An 18,033-nucleotide genomic window follows, 5' to 3' on the forward strand; every position below is an offset into this window, starting at 1 on the left:
CATAGGAGAGCAGACTGTCCAGGAGTGATGCCTCCCACACGGAGAGCTGACAAAGCAAGATGACACAACAAACAAGAAACACAGAGAAGAGACAATATAAGACACAGCGAATTAGGGAGCTGAGGTGGAGCACGAGAATAATCACCTCTCCCCGACTCCAGAAGGTCCCAGGATGGGTTCTCCGAGCTGCCTAATGAGAATACAACAGAAGAACGCACAGCGAATGGACAGAGAGAGCAGACACGGGGGGAGGTAAGAGAAAAAAAAAAGGTGACTCTGAGTCCATATACAATGTACTTATATTACAGAGGCACACTTCAACCACATGAGCCTCCTATACTTTGGTCACAATCATTTGGGAGTAGACAGGACAAGGAAAAACTGCCTGTGAGATCAAAACTGGGACTGGGAGAGCAGCAGGACCTCACCCAACCTCCACCCCTCCTGAAAACTCTAGTCTTGCCCAGCAGTACAGCAAGGAGGGGAGGGGATGGAGACATGGAGAAAAGAAAAGCTGTATGTATCAGGAAGCACCAGGACCTGCCACATTGAAATTAAAAAAAAAAAAAAAAAGGAAGGGAAATTATAAGTTTGGCAGCTAGGAAAGGAAGATAATCAGATATACCAGGATGGTAGTTCAGATATAAAAACCATCATGACAAATATATGTCAAGAGACAACAAGTCAAATATGTATCTGTTAAAAAAATACAACCTTTTATTTTAGTGAATGGTGGCATTTTAAACTCTAGGGATCAAAAGAAGTTATTTTAGCCATCAAAAAGTTGTTTGTAATCCTGCTATGGAATCAACATATAAAACATACACAACAATAATAACAACAGCTAAAATTTATTGAGGGCCAGGCAACATTCAAACCACTTCATAATAAAATATAACTCATTTAATCCTCACAACTATTAATATTCCTGCCATTTTACAGACGAGAAAACTAAGATAAAGAAAGGTTAAGAACCGTACTCAAGAATATTCAACCATTAAGTGGCAGTCAGGATTTGAACTCAGTCTGGCCATAGGTCCCAACTTTGAACAAACATACTATAAATCACCCTGAATCTGGAATACTTGATTTTAGGTTTGAATTATAACTCTAGCACATACCACCTGAATAAATCTGCACATGTGGTGGTTTGAGATTATTTATGAACCCTAAAAAAGAGAAGGATTATGCTTGTAAATTGGTCTGTTCCTCTGGGTGTGATACCCTTTAATTGTATTAAATTCAAGTTTTAAGTTAACTTGATTAAATCAATTTAGGGCTTTTGATTCGAGTCAGTAGGGCATGACTCAGGGTTGAGCCCTCCCCCCACCCTTGGTGGGCTGATATAAACAGACACTCAAGAAGACACAAAGACACAAGAGGAAGAGAGTACCATAGAAATGGTAAGGCAGAGAACTTTGATACTGCAGCACTGGGAGGAGAGGTGAGCCATTTGCCTGATAGTTAACAGTGCTGAGAAAGCCCAGAAAGAAACAAGCCCTATGCCAGCCTGAAGCTGAGAGAGAGGAAGGCTAAACCCTCAAAGAGAATGGCAACTATTTTGCTTCAACATGTGGCAACTAACTTAGGAGAAATCAACCTTGAGTTGGACTATTCAGGGCCTTGAAACTGTTGAAATTTTATCCCAAATAAATACCCTTTATAAAAGCCAGTAGATTTCTGGTACTCTATATCAGCATCCCTTTGGCTGGCTAATACAGTACATATCCTTCAACTTTTCTGAACCTGAATATTTCAGTATTGTGCAAAGTCTCAGATACTGTGAGATGTAATTGCTAAATGATTAATAGTTATGATTAAAAATTTACCTCCAGACTTTTTAATCTTTACACTTAAGACCATTTAACTCACCAATACAAAGGCAATCCCAGTTCCAAGATCAATCTTATCCTTCACTGGATGGGATTTAACAAATTTTTAATAATTCTACATCAAGTTCTAGCAATTGGCTTTAATCTCTGTCCTAAAACTAAGACTCTATCTTATTCCCTAGTTCTAGCTTCTACCTTGTTTCCCTAAACCTTTCTCAGTCCTAAAACTTGTATTATGTCATATGTTTGGTATGTGTTATCACATCTAAAGGCCCATAACAAAGTAGGGAAGGTATTATACTATTTCACAGAAGAAACTGGATAGTGGGCTTAAAATTCCCAAGGTCATTTAATATTAAGGGTCAAAACTAGAATACAAACTCAGGTCAGCTGGCTCCAAGGCCATTACTTTCCTTATATAACAAGCAGTTTTCAAGTTGTGTTCCCAAAATTCCATGAAGACTCTCAGGCTGCCAGGAGAGACTGAAGAGAGGGCTGGAGTATGGCTCACCTCACTTTTACAGATTGCTACAGCATAGCTACATACCCTGTGCCTGCTTCCTTTTCTGGGCTTCCTTCTCCTATGACTTAGAGATGAATCTTAACCCCATCATCTACATCCCATCATAGGCACCTCTTGGGTGGATATATTTTCTTCCCAGCCTGCCCCAGCACGTTTCCATTAACCCTTTCATTCCCATGCCTGCCATAAAAGAACAGGTATCAGTTATAAAGGTCATTTTAAAAATGACCATCATTATGCATAAGTAATATTATCAACTCTTCCACACTATCAAAGTAGAGACTAACATAGTTTGAACAATCTAAAAGACTTGATAATCCCCAGATCATTTATCACCAGAATTTTAGCAAAATATTTATATTTTAATAAGTCATTATTCATATCAACTATGAAGTTACTATTGTAGAATAATCTGCAATATTTCAAACCAAGTGAAGTCATCCTAAAAAGACCTGAGCTGGAAAGCTACAAAGTCTCCTAAATTTTCTCCTTTGTTCAGTTTTATAAATTCTACCACACAATGTTCCAAGAGCCAACTACATAACAGGTATGTGATAATGTAATCATGTTAAAGGCAAAGTACCCTGCTTAATATAATATTAAAATATTTTTATTCCTTTCTTTTTTCCACATATTTACGTGGCTTATAATGACACCAAACAGAACTGTTTGTAAGGATGGATAGAAAACAATCTCAATTATTTTAATTAATAAGAAATATGTGACTGAGTCATAATCTGAAATATCAAGTGACCTTCAGTCTGACATGGTATCTTCAGATATGTCACCACCAAAGTAAAGTATAATAAATATTACTACCTTGGAGTATGAAGAGTACTTAATTTACATCCTTTTAAGCCAGATAACTAAATACCCTGAACATGCTGCTTTTGAGTTTCTCTAAGTATGGTCTATATACTACCTGCATAAGAATCACCAGGGGTGCTATTTATAAAATGCACATTCCTGGGCCCCCATGAGTGAACACAGAATCGGCATTTTAAAAGTTCTCCCAGGTATTTCTTAGGCATACTAAAATTTGAGAATCAACTTGAGTTTGTCCTACTTCAAGGAAGAGAATGATTAAAATAAAAACAAAACCTTTATTAATTTTGATATTTAAAATTTCACACATGTAGAGTGTTTCTTAGTATAATACGTCCCTGAAGCACAAGTATTTTTTAATAATTGAAAAATTTTAGGGGACAATAATATCGATAATGACGTTACCCTCAAAACCACTATCTCAAAGTAAATATTCACTTTTTAGGAAGAGCTTTAGGATACTGAAGGACTTCTTAACCAAGGGTCAGTGATAAACTAATTCACCTTCACTCAATTTAGCAGTCCACACAGTTTATTCAGAAATGTAACAGGAAAGAACCTCCATCATAACAGAAATAAGGCAGATACAGGATGGATCTCCGGGTACATTCTTCACATAGACTAACAAATTTAAGTTTACAACACATGGCAGGCATGATTTGTTGCTACCAAGAGCCATCATTCCCCACTGGTTCCTTCCTAAAAGAGCCCTTCCTTCTTTTATTAGGGGATGAAATGTGTCCTGTCCAAGCAATGCCAATGTCCAGCCCAATTTGTCGGGCATTCCGAAGCTCCCTTGTGAACCAGTACCTAGTAATGAGATGTATGAAGAAATTCTGCTAAGGACTTTGGGGGAAGATTTTCTTCCAAAATAAAAAAAGAAACATGAAAGGAAGGAAGTCCTTTGCTCCCACTTCCAGTCTTTGATCAGGATAGAAATATCTGGAGCAGCAACAAACCTATTATATTCATGAGGAAACCACCATGAGGACAAGGGAATATGATAGGGATCCCAGGGGGAAAGACAGAAAAGAACCTGGGTCCCTGATAATATTGAGCACTGAATGTGATAAAACAAGTACTGAATTACTTACCATCTTTAGTGGCAATATTAAAATTTGTTCAGTGGTCTCTGAGATGTTTTCAACAGCTTTTTCTAATTTGCTTAACCCCCATTTTGAGTCCATGATTCTCAAGTGAATGTCCAGCAAGACTTTCTTAGTTCGAAGAAACAAGTTTCCCCTAGACTGTTCATAATATTTATGAAATCAGGTATGATGGCTCATTCTATGATATATCTCATAGTACAGGTATTTTACATTTCCAGGGGCGGATACTGTTAGTCCAGTCACCACAAAGACAGGACAGTCTTTACTTATGTAGAACCAGGTAAGTGTAGGCAGTTCATTTCTGCATGCCTTTGTATAACCTGGACAAGTGCTGCCTGATAGAATGTGGTTTCTCTGACTGACCAATTATCAACAATATTACAACTTCTTTGAGGATGAGCCAAGGAGAGCCAAGTGAATAAATGATTTATAGAGTAAATGTGTATGCTTTTGTGTGTCATCATCATCACCATCCTGATCAATATATGAGATGGAATTTAGAACAGTGTATTTTCTTATTAAAATGTCAAGGTGTTTTACTGGAATAATCTAGGATCCAGCTGCAATGGGGATGCTTTCCCACAAAAGTTGTCATGAGAAATACCATTATGGAGCACATAGTACGGAGGCTTGCCTCCAGGACTAACATCATATATAAATAATTAGACTGTGTAACTTTTTGGGAGGATATAGGCTACTTCTAAAACATCATTTATTGGGAACATAGATTGTTTTGGTTCTAGATAAACAGTCTGGCAGGAATACTGACTAAAGTCATGCTGAACAAATACATCTAGGCCATGGACACAAATTCAACAATTTAAGCAGTTTCCCAAAATAGTGAAGGTCTGGGTCAGATTTAGAAATGAGTTATTTTTCCATCTTCCTTGGGCTACTAGCATAAAACTCACTAGAGTCTATCACTTTGCCTGTTTAAAAGTTATTTATTTTGGCCAAGTTTTTTGTTTAAGGTTTTATCTGTTCTGGTCAAAATTAACTGTAATGCAGGGTTAAAACCAGCTACTCTAGAGTCATGTATCCTTTTTCTAACCAGTGGAGGACCCAGAAGAAATGGATGGCAAGCTTTTTCAAATGTCCACCTGGTGAGATTTTGGGGAGCCCACTCAAGTGGGAAAGACCAAGGAAGAACAAGGCTTCTGTTGGTAGGATTATCAGGGTAACACTCAGGGCAATAATCAGCTCTGTTAATACGATCTAAGAATACTTGGTAACACTCATTTTCAACAAGTTCAGTTTGGTACAACCAATGGCCTAGTTCTAAACTAGGGAACCACTGTTGTCCACAATCAGGGCAATGTGAATTATCTGAGAACATCTGGGCCTACAAAGAAAACACAAGGGGAGAAATGTAATGGCAAGAGGCAACAATGGCAAAGAAAGACACTCAAATAACCAGTGCTATTACAGGTTTAGTTTAGCAATTTCTCAGTCCAACCCACATTACTTGGAGTGAGTTAAATTTGACTTGCACCTCTGTACAATTTTTCAAGGTTTCGTTGTCTATTTTTTACTCAATTGCAACACAGTCTCTGAACTCAGGGACCCAAATCAGTCTATAGTTTTATCAGTCACTTACTAGTAGCACAGATCTCAGAGTAGCTCCTTCAAATCCCAGCTTCTCAAGAAAAGATAAGGCACTAGTCTAAATTAGTTTTTTTTTTTTTCCTTGCACGTTATCAGTTCGTGATGGTATCATGCAGAGGCACTTAGCTATTCTGCTTCGCTGGTAAGGTATATTATAAGTCTGTTTGGTGAAACAGAGGTGCTAACAGTCCAATGGGTCTTTTGTTGGCACTGGAACTCTTGCTGGTGTAACACACGTTCCCAAGTCTTAAGGCCTTGGCACTTTACAGCAATGTAGAGAGGTCAGGAAAACCTGGTAGAATTCTCTCCAGTGTGGATCCAATGAAGTCTTTCTTGAGAGACCTTTTACAGGACCCAGGAACAGGGAAGTAGGTGGTGGTGAGCTGGTTGGTGGGTCTGGGAATGCTTCACATACCTGAAAATGATAAAACTTCAGACGGCTCATATGGGCTTTGTAGTTGCTCACAACATTATTATTATCATTATTATTATTATTATTAACATGCATTTGGAAATTATTTGAGTCAGTCAAGGTGGATGAGAATTGCCTTATGGGTTTCCCCATTCAAACCAGTTTATCTGTTGGGAGTTACTGTTATGCTTATTTGGGCACTAGGAAGGGTTTTGACTCATTTAAGATTTCTACTAGCACTAGCTTAATTTTTACAGACTATTTCTTTTTTCTACTGCTTTTGCACTTTGGGAATAATAAGGTAAATAATAAATCATGTTTAACCTGGAAAAACTTTGAGATTTCTTGCATACTTCTTTTGTGAATGGGCCATATATGATATTCCTAAGTAGGATAATGTCAATATGTTTCTTAATGACACTGAAAGCCTTTCTACTACAGACTTCAATCGATCAGGAAAAAACTTACAAAATTAGTAGGTAATATTCCTAGTACCTAACCACAGGAAGTTGGATGAAATCCTGTGGAAAGACGATGAAGAAATCGAAAAGAACAGGTCTTGTTGCCTTGTCTAATTTATAGGCTTATGCATACTCTAAGTTTGAGAAAGCAAGTTTACGAGTTCTGAGTTATTCTTGGGAAATGTATAGTAAATCAATTGCAATTTGCAGATACATTGTCATCTTTATACTCCCCCCTCATGACTCTGAATGTAACATGCAAGCAGGATGGGGTAGTAGGATATACAGAACAACTAGTTGGCCACATAGGAAATGACACAGATAATCAGAGTACAATGTACACCCTGCCTTTCTCCAGTGTTGTTTTTTTTTTTTTTTGAACTTTAGTCTTGTGAGAGTGCTAGAAATACTGGTGAGACTGTGAGTATTGTTACAACTACATAAAGATTAGGCCTGAAAAGTAGAGAGTTACAGTATTAATTGTGGTCAAAACGTTTTCCTTACAGACTAACAATAACAACTCTCTCGGATTTTAAAATGGCAAGTATAAAAGGCAACTGAAGAGCCTATGAGAGAGTGCTGCAACATGGGACCCATGCTTTAATGACAGCCCCGGTGGAGGAAATGAGGTTTAGAGCCAGAGTAGGTATTGATGTGCTTTTTGAGCTTAGTTATGTATAACAAAGCATGAGTAAAAGTTACCAACTCAGATCCTCAAGCAGAATGGACAGAAGGGAGAGTTCCTGGCTCAATCGACCTGACACATGGAGGTGACAGCAATGGGGATAACAAATTTTACTGAGGGTCTAACTAATAAGAGCCACCAGAGTAAAAGTTTCATTTGTTGAACTGGGAAACTTGGGGTATCTAAACATTATACTGATAGATGATAATAAAATACACACAATGTGGCATTCACTAAACACAGAAGTTAGGAGTAAAATTATAGGGCCAAGTGTGACATTAAAAAGACATCAAATTTTGGGTTTTTAGAGTAAAATCAGAGACGTGCAATTAAAAGCACACAGAGATACCACTTCACATCCACCAGACTGGCAAAAATAACAAACTATGACAATGGAAGATCCACATGCTCTAGGCCAAAACACCCCTCCCAGGTTTCCACACCTCCACTGGCAGGAGTCAAGAGGAAGCCCCAGGGCTCCAAGTACTCAGTTTAGTCCACTCTTCTCCTAACCTTCACTCTTGTAACTTTCAGTGTCAAGAAAGCACCAGAGCTCCAAGTATTCCTGAAAGCAAGAGAACTCCACTGTTCCGTTTGTTCCAGACAAGACTCCCCCAGTCCTCTAAATCACCATCGGCAGGATTCCAGAGGGAGCCCCAAACTCTAACGCTCAGACCACCACCACCATTATCAGCCTCCTCACTCATTCCCTAGGCTCTTCACTACTTGATGGGTAGGAGTTGAACGGGGAGGCACAGAAATGTGCCTGGCAAGATTCTCCTCCTTCCCCAACCCTCAGCAATATTCCTAATTTCACTATCATTACCTGCTTGAAAGCATCAAGACCAATCTCATTACACCCTCTATCTCCATGACAATCACTATATGAAGCCCAAGACAGGATGGTCATCCCTCATTCCCTCACACTCCAATCCCTATATGACTATATGATTTGCTTTATTTTTTTTTCCAGAAAACATGTACTATCATTTGATATATATTTAAACTATCTGTCTTCACTAAAATATAAACTCTGAAAGCAGGGGTTTTAGTCTTTTTATTTACTGCTGTACATGCCCAATAAATATTTCTTGAATGAATAAACGGAAAGAATAAAGAGCACCTTGAATCCTTATACCCTCGTAATAGGAGTGTAGATTAGTAAAATCACTTTTGGATTAATTTGGCACTATTTGGATTAATTTGGCACTATCTAGTAAAGCTGAAGATGTGTGTTTCCTGTTACTAAGCAACTCTACTCTTGGGTACATACCCTAGAAAAACTTGCACATGAGCATCTAAAAACATGAATAAAAATATTCATGGCGGCACTGTAACAGCAAAAAAGCCAGCCAAATGTTCAGCAATAGAATTCATAAATTGTGGGATAGCCATACAATGGAATACTACACATATAAACATAGATAATACTCAAGAACAAAATGTTGGGGGAGGAAGTAGCAGTAGAGTATATATATGGACACTCTTACATCAAGTTTCGATTTACATAAAATTTTTAAAACTTATAAAATTAACCAAGGTACTTACTGTTTAGGGATAAATATTCAAATAATTAAATATTCAATAAAACTATAAAAAGGATACGCACAAAAGCCAGGATAATTATTATCTCTGAAAGGGATGGGAATGGGTTCAGAGAGGGTATACTGGGCATTTCAAAGGTAATGGTAATTATTTTTCTATATCTGGGTGAAAGTATAAGAATGTACATTGCATCATAAGTCCTAACAGCTAAATCTCTACTCAATACTTTATCATTTTAAAAAAAAAAGTAGAGTAAAAATGGTATTGGGAAGAGAAATGAAATTGTAGATATCCATCTTTTTCACAGAAATAAAGTAAAAGAGCCCTACCTAATGCTGGCATGGAAAAGAGAAGGCTTGCCCCCTTACTCATAGGAAAGATGAGAGTAGGATGATTACTTAAATTAAGTAGATGCTTAACTATCGAATTAGAGCCAACAATCAACTGCCACTAATAACCTGCCATGATTAGGAAGGCATGCATCTGTGTGCAGGGATATTGCTATTTCATATGATGCCTTTGTGTGAATTAGAAAAAGGCACCCTTCCTCCAGCAAGATAACAGTCCAGAGAACTACACTTGGCCAGGTAGTCTCTACAACAACCCTCTGACTGACAGAGGAGAAAATGTTATAACAATAGCTAACATTTATCAACTGTCACTTCGTTCTAAATATTTTACATGTATTAAATAATTCAACAAGGGATTATTATCATACTGTTACAGTTATAGTTAAGAAAACAGAGGGGTTAAATTAAGCAACTTGCCCAAGGTTGTACAGGTAAATGTAGAAGAACCAGGATTTGAATCCTGGAAGAAAGGCTCCACAGCCCGCACTTTAAATTGCTATAAGCTTTAGAAAGTCTTTCACACAAGCTGTTTGCAAAGCTACAGGGTGCACTACAACTGTGTATATATATTGGAGTGCGGAATGGAAGGAAATCTTCCCTCATAGTTTTCCAATTCTACACAAAAAGACCTGGTATAGGACCAGAATACCCTAAAATTACATACAAAAATTTTATGTACATGTGTGCGTTTTTTGTTGTTGTTTTTTCTGGAAAGACTCAAGGAATCTGTGACTCTGAAATGTTTCAGAATCTCTAGGGGTTAAATGGTTCCTAATTTTCTTTTTAAGATTTATTTATTTATTTACACACACACACACACACACACACACACACACACACACACACACACACACACACCGGGGCACCAGGAACTGATTCTGGGACCTTCCAGAATGGGAAGGAGGTGCTCAATCTCTTGAGCCATCTCAGCTCCCTGGTCTGCTGCATCTCTTATTGTCTCTCCTCTGTGTCTCTTTTTATTGCATCATCTTTCTGTGCCAGCCCTCTGATCAGGCCAGCTTGCCGCGCAGGCCAGCACTCTGCTCGGGCCAACTCACTTCGCAGGCCAGTTTGCCTTCACCAGGAGGCCCCAGGAACCCAACCCTGGACCTCCCATATGGTAGATGGGAGCCCAATCGCATGAGCCACATCCATATCCCTAATCTTTCTCACTATTAAGGATAACTTTCATTACCAGAATCTCCCTCCCCAGAACTCATTTTGGAAAGATGTCTAAATACGTACACTGTTTTCATAATTTCATTTTTCAATTTTTATTAATCAGACACATATATCTGCCAATCAGAACTTCTAATAAGACAAAAATAAAACCAGTATTATTACCTTTGGTTTAGAAATTTTCAACATTTTAAACTCGAGATAACATTCAAAATGCAGTATCAAAATGCCAGAAAGTTGAAAAAATTTAGATATCCTGGATTTGCTTCCTTCCTCAACTCCATTAGCTTAAATCAAAAGCAGCTGATTGATGGAAAATATATGACTACCATTAGTCTTCTGGAAATGCTAAAAATTCCTTGAGAACCATCATTATTCTCCTGATTATTAAACATGATTGTTGAAGTTATTTAGAGAACCACCACAAGCTAGGCCCAATGTCAAGTACTGTAGATACAGAACGAAAATTCTTACAGGACTGGATCCCCAGGGAATCCAGAAGAGGAACCAATGCTTTAGGCTTTTTAGGTGGAGATAAGATGATCTTATAAATAGGTGACTCTATAGGAAAGCCCACAGGAGAAGCTGGAATGCAACTATCTGAACAACAAGAGTGGGCAAAAAACAGTTTAAAGCCTTTTCCTACCCCCCAAAAAAGCTATCCAAACAAAAATACAAGTCAGGTGTTTTGTGTGTGAGAACTAAATTAATTAAAGATTCTTCATAAAAATTTATTAGAAGAAATAAATTTGGATGAGAAGAGCACTTTAATACCAAAATTTAAATTGCAGTTCTATTTAATCCACTGAATTTTACATCTAGTAACCATGGGAGCTTTATACATTATATTAAATATTTAATAATTACTTTCTGTAAACATCCTCACTTTACTTTGCTTTTGTTATTTCCTGAGTGGTTATTAGTAAACAAGCTCAATTCTGCCTTTGATAGATAAAAATTACTTCATTCTTTTTAGTGGCAGATTAAAAATTTTCAAGCCAAGACAAATCTGGAGTGACTTTCTCTAGGCAATATATTCCTTAGATTTCAGCCTTAACTGACTCCTCACATGATATAGAGATAGGCACATAAAAATAAATGTTTTAATCCCTCTTGAGTTCCCATTTTACACATTTTCTGGTATGGAGTATTAAATTCTAAGGGTTATCAAAAATTATCATTGTTTTTCATGCAAGAGAGTTTCTCAGAAAAGTTTCATACACAAAGTGATATCTTAAATATACTTCATAATTAGCTCTGAATTTAGGTGACAGCAGACTAAGTAATATCTTTTTAAAAAGGAGTAACTCTTCTTTTTGAAAATATATTGTGAAAATAAATGCTCTAGTCTTCAACTGGTTTTGTAAGGAACTACTTTTAACCTGGCAAATTCCTGAGAAAACTGAGAGAAGGCATATGGATAACAATCTTTACTACTATTTAGCACACATAGTGTTCCTGCTAAAGAACACATAAGCCAAATGAAAAATAAGATCCTGAGTAAAAAATAGCTGTGGAATGTCCTCTCATCTCAGGAACTGTCAAATAAAACAGGTGTGTTTATGCGTGTGTGCATGGCTAGCATGCTTTTTTGGGGGGCAGAGGAGATGGGGGGGAAGCGAGGGTGACCCATAAAGGAGAACTGACTTAGAAATTTACTGGTACATTTCAATGTAACCTGGCCCTAGTGGACCAAAGTCCATGGTTCAAAGTCTGTCTAGTTTCAATGTACTGGAAGCCAAACCTTTAAACTAATATGCAGCATTCAACAGTGAGATCTAGTGCCAAGCTTAGTTTTTTCTGTACTTGTTCTACCTGTTTTTTTAATGTCTGTGTTTAAAACTAAACTACTGTCTTGCTCACTCCTCTACCCCATATACCAGTGTTGTTATTTTCACAATTTTTCCATCCATTTTCCAGTATTTCAACTATCTAACTAGTTCCTTATTCCATATTTCTTAAAGAGAGTTTGAAAAAGTATGAAACTAGGAACAAGGTGCCCTCCAATTACTTCCTAAGGAACTGTTTTTCACATGGTGACTGGATGCCATGAGCAGTTCAGAACTATGCTTTCTGAGTACAGAAAGTCTTCCTTTCCCTACCTACCCATCTCCCTTAATCCCTCCCTAGAACTACCTTGACTTGTGCCTCTGGTTAAGGGTAATCAAGTAAAGGCAAAAAGCAATCCAAAAAGAATCTAAAAGTTTGCTAAGATGTCCAACAATGGCTGACATATCAGGCTGAGTTTTAGCTCAACTATTCTAAGCATTTTTAGTATCTACTTTAAGCCAACACCTTTTTATCAAACTTTTAATTTTAAACTAATTTTAGACTTACAGAAAAGATGTAAAATTAGTACACAGAGCTCCCTTACACTCTTCATCAGCTTCTCCTAAAGTCAACAATTATATAACTAAAGAACAATGATAAAAACAAAGAAATTAACATTAGTATAATTCAATTAACTCAACTACAGAGCATATTGAAATTCCACCAGTTTTTCCACTAACGTCCTTTTTGTTGTTCTAGGATCCAATCTGAGATCCTACAGTGCATTTAGTTATTTCTCCTCAGTCTCTTCCAATCTGTGACAGTTCCTCAGTCTTCTCTTTTGTGACTTAAGACACTTTCTTTACGTAGACACTTTGAAAAGTACTGGTCAGTTATTTTTCAGAAAGTCACTTAATTTGGGTTTGTCTAATGATTCGAATGATGTTATGCATTTTTGTCAAGAATAATACCATAGAAGACGGTAATGTTAATCTTCTCACTTGGTTAACATGGTATCTCTACTAGCTATTGGTCCTTTGTAGTTAATTATTTTGGGAGAGATACTCTGAGACTATGTAATTACCCTAGTTTTCCTCAAAATTTTCACCCACCAGCAACACAGATGGGATTTTGCTTGCAACAATTACTACTGAGCTGTTGACCTAACGGTGATTTTCTATTTCCCTCTTTCCTTTCGTATTTACTAACTGGAATTCTTCTGTAACAAAGAGTGGTCTCTTCTCCCCATTTACTTATTCAATTATTTATATCATTATGGACTCACGGATATTTATATTATTCCATGTTAAAATCTAACACTAATATTCATTTTGTTGCTCAAATTGTTCCAACTTAGAGAATGGAAGTGGCTCAAGCAATTGTGCACCTCCTTCCCATATGGGAGGTCCTGGGTTTGGTTCCCAGTGCCTCCTAAAAAGATGAGCAGACACAGAACACACAAGGAACAGACACAGAGAGCAGACAGCAAGCGCAAACAATGGGGGGAGGGGGGCAGAAATAAATAAATCTTTAAATATTGTTCCAACTTTGGCCACTAGGAGCTCCTCCAAATTGGCTCCTGTGTCCTCTCAATAAGCTCCAAACTTTTTTGAGCATTTCCTTATTTCAAGCACCAAAAGATGTGCCAGACTCATCTTGTATTTTCTCTGCCCCAGCCCTAGAATTAACCACTTCTCCAAGGAGTCCTGGTTCATTTTTATGAGGAAATAGTGTTTAGAAACCAAGATCTGCGTGCTCATGGAGTGACACTGGAATATCACCGGCTGGACACAATTGCCAATATCTGTTCCCTTACCAAACTCTTCCGCTTGGAATCATTACCATCACTGGGAGAATGTTCAAAATGCAAATTCTTGGGCCCCATTCCAGACCTACAAGACTAGAATCACTGAGAGGCTGGTGCAGGAATTTGTGTTTAACATATCTGCCAGGTGATTCTGATACTGATGAGAAGCACTGCATTAAAGAAAAATTATTTCCCTTCACTTAAACCTTAAACCTGTATTTAATTTACTTTTCAAATTATGAACCTCTAATTTAAAAAAGGAATGTTTAGTCTTAATAACTTGCCTTGTGTATAATATTTTTACTGCTACAACTAATAAAATTATAGGTGAATGCCTCATTTGTTTAGGCCCTAAAATTCCCTATTACTCTTTATTATTTTCCCATAACGTATTTTTACTAACTTGGTGGTCAAAGAAGTTATATAGTACAAATATATCTATACAAAGAAGTAGTAGGTTAGCTAGCTACCAGGATCAATTTATTCTACCCACATATGACCTAGTATCAATATGGTGAACCTATAAATTCAGAACCTTATATAGCACTGTCCTCTTAAGCCAGACTGACTAGGCATGAATGACTTCTCCAGGGCCTGACTTGGTATCTCTATATGCCTTGGCTTTTTAATCACAAAATGGTAATCACACTTTCTAGATGAAAGGGGCGCTGTGATGAAACTTGAACACCCCTTTGGGACACAAAAGAAGTACTAAAAAAGCTGTTCATTATTTTTATTTAAATGATTAAATAAAAGTGCAACTAAAGGTTTTATTTTTTGGAATGAAGAAAGTAAATGCAAACTGTGCTAAAGTTCTGCTGCCAAGCCCTATTTACAATGTAAAGAAAGCTTCAAGCTTAGCAGTTCCCTCTAGTCCAAGGTAATGTATGATTCCTCATCAGTTTGGGGGCAAATTTCATTTATCTAAAATAAATACAATCTAATTAAAATGCAAAAGAAAAAAAGAAAAAAAGAAAAGCCCTATATACACATGGTTAAAACAAACCCCTCATAAGTTAACAAATGTTTTAAATTTGACTTTTCATTAAAAAATTATTACATATACACAATGTATACCTATGGCAAAGGGGTGACAGAGACTATATAAAACTCAAAACATTTTGATTTGTTGAAGTTGTGGAATTATAGGTGAATTTTATTCCTTTCTATTTCAATTACCAAAATCAAGTAGCAACTCCTTTAATATTAGTAAAGAGGAAAGAGGCCAAATCAATAACAACAGTTTCCATTTACTGAGTCCTTAATCTATCCCATTTAATACTATAAACGACCCTATGAACTCCACTTTACAGATGAGGAGATGGTCTCAGAGAGATGAGGTAACTTGCCAAAGGCACACAGTGAACAGTATAGGAATTCAAATCCAGCTCAGACTTCAAAGTCTATGATCATAACCAATATCGAGGACATCCTTCCTTATTCTCAAATGCTTGATTTTCTGTGCAAAATTTATGATAAGGTATTATCATCATATTGTTTATCTCTTGTGGGACACAAGTCCTTTACAAGATGAATTCTAAAAGCAAAAGGAAAAACAGCCCATTTTTTATCTTTAATTTTTTTTGGAGATTGTGGAATGCTGTCGCACTTGGAATCGTTCCTTTCAGTACCGGGTTCGTGCACACCACCAAAATGATAAAAGCAGACAAGGATTCCTGAGCAAACTTTCCTCCAGGAAATTCAAGTGGCATTCCGGAGAAATGTGGATTTCCATGGAATACAGTTTTTAATGACTGTAGGCAAAAATATTTGGCAAAAATAAGTTATATATAAGATATCATAAATTATTAAAATGTCCATTAATTCTCAAATAATTGAATTCTGAAATTACTTTATCAGTGAATTATATAAATTCTTCAGGCTATTAATGTATTACATCCTTTCAACATTAGTTAGGAAATGAGGCAAAATAGTTTAAATGAATCACTCAAGGTTACCAGATAAACCAGCAGCAAAACCGGTTATCGAGTTGTTGACTCTGCAATCAGCATAATAAACCTTAAGGAGGAGGAGCTCTGAAAGCTTTTTCATAAGCAAATGTCGGCTTTCAAAGTGTTCTAATCCACACAAAGGCTACCAAGAATATTTTTTGTTTCTTCTACCATAAAGTTCCTTTTTTTTTTTTTAAACTAAATGGTTTTCTACACCGGTCGTTTATATACTAATCGTATGCTTAAAAAATAAAATACAAGTATGGATAGCTGCCACAACTAAATTCTTAAAAAACAGACATGGAAAACGATCTCTCATATAGATACAAAATATTTTTTTAAACCTAAAGTCAGATAAAACTGGAACAAAAACAGTATGTTTAATCAGCTCAAGGTAATTTGTTATCTGTTGAACAATATTAATTAGCACGATTGAAAGAAGGAAAGAAGGGTAAACTTTTCCATCAAGTGTGAAATACCACTGAGGGTACATATATAATACGTAAAATGTTAACTGTAGGGTCTTCCTGAAACTTCACAATTTACCCTTCTTAGCACCATTAACGCTTAAAAAAGGAGGGGGGTGGGGCCTTACTATCTTATAAGGATTTAAGATGAGGAATGATGGGATCCTGCGAGGTTCCTTTAACTTTTTTCACGATGGTATAGTAGTAGGATTTCCCGTATATTCTGAACCACTTAAGAATTCCGCTTCTCATCGTAAACTCCAAAATAAAAACTTATTCCCACCTTATCCCGTTTAATGGTTTTTAAGGTTTTCTTTTTAAATTCAAAGCAAAAATACAGGACCACCCTACCCCGTTTAATGTTTTTGCGGTAGGGGGTGGGGGTGGGGAGGGATCGTTTCTGAAAGAGCTATTGAAAGGATAAGGTATCATCAGTTCAAATACTGAAACATGGAAAGTTGACTATTCATTTTATTTACTTACAAATTCTAGCGGGGTTTTAAATCGTCGACAGTCAACGACAGGAGAGCCTCTCGGTATTCTCTCAGCTTCACAACTCCCGGTTGCACCCCGCGGCGGCAGCGGCCGAACTCCGACACAATCCCAGGCGCCGCCCGCGTGACGGCGACCTCTGCCGCGAGGCGCCCGCGGCATGCTGGGACTCGTAGTCCCTCCGCCTCGGCCCCGGCTTTCCTCTCTCCCGGCTCTTCACCCCTGGGTCCCAGCCCCCACCGACCACCACCACCCCGGCCGTGCCAACGCCCGGGCAAGATGCAAAGTGAGCGCGCACCACAGAGCCGCAGATATTCCGGGTCCTGCGGGCATGTCTGCAAAACGTCTGACAGCCCTAACCCTTCATGATGACCCATGGCACCACGACAGCGAGACGCAGAACCGAATGGGAATGGCAAGCACAGTCAGACGTGACTTGCAGTCCGGCCTCTGCCATTACTAGGTGCGTGTCTTCAAAAAAGTTGTTTAACCTAAGCCTCAGTTTGTTGATGTATCAAATGGGGACGGCGTTACCTACCTCATAAGGTGGTTGTGAAAAATAATTGAGAAATGTAGTGGTGTTTGCTAAATGATAGCAGGTAGTGATCAATAAAAAGTAGCTACTAATGTGATCTATTAGTGTTAGAAATGTTATTTTAGAAATGTTATATACATTAATATAAATGAAAGCAGTTTGCCCAAGAACACATAATTGGTAGACACGTCTAATTCAGGTGTGCCTCTTCCTGACCTAGAGGAATCCAAGACTACATAAAGGAAATCTCGCTGCTCCACATCAATACCATCTCTTCCCTTTTCTTCATTTTTTCCATAACATGTATGACCAACACACTGTTTTACTTGTTTGATTTTTGTCTGATTCTTACCATAGATTATAAACTCCAAGAAGGCAGGAAGGGTTTTAAATTTATCTTTTGATCTATTTTGTTCACTGCTGTAGGCCCTGCACCTATAACAACGTCTGGCAACTAGATGGGAAAAGTTCAATTATTTGTTGA

At 37.5% G+C, this 18,033-nt stretch overlaps 1 protein-coding gene across 7 annotated transcripts in view; it reads right to left on the minus strand.

Moving 5' to 3' along the window:
- TOR1AIP2 (torsin 1A interacting protein 2) overlaps positions 1 to 18,033 on the minus strand; it is a 38,008-nt gene that overhangs the window by 15,682 nt on the left and 4,293 nt on the right. The window contains exons 1-2 of one of the 7 annotated variants that reach the window (XM_058274810.1): positions 17,006 to 17,152; positions 5,887 to 6,309 (exon numbers count right to left, since the gene is read on the minus strand). The exons of 3 other annotated variants lie outside the window; for them this stretch is intronic. The gene's annotated coding sequence lies outside the window, so the exon portion shown is untranslated. Of the gene's footprint in view, positions 1 to 5,886; positions 6,325 to 17,005; positions 17,153 to 18,033 lie in introns of those variants that run through there. 3 more of the 7 variants (XM_058274809.2, XM_058274813.2, XM_004461869.5) reach the window with 3 other exon arrangements.

Source organism: Dasypus novemcinctus, chromosome 13 (genome assembly GCF_030445035.2).
Source record: "Dasypus novemcinctus isolate mDasNov1 chromosome 13, mDasNov1.1.hap2, whole genome shotgun sequence".
NCBI lineage: Eukaryota > Metazoa > Chordata > Mammalia > Cingulata > Dasypodidae > Dasypus > Dasypus novemcinctus.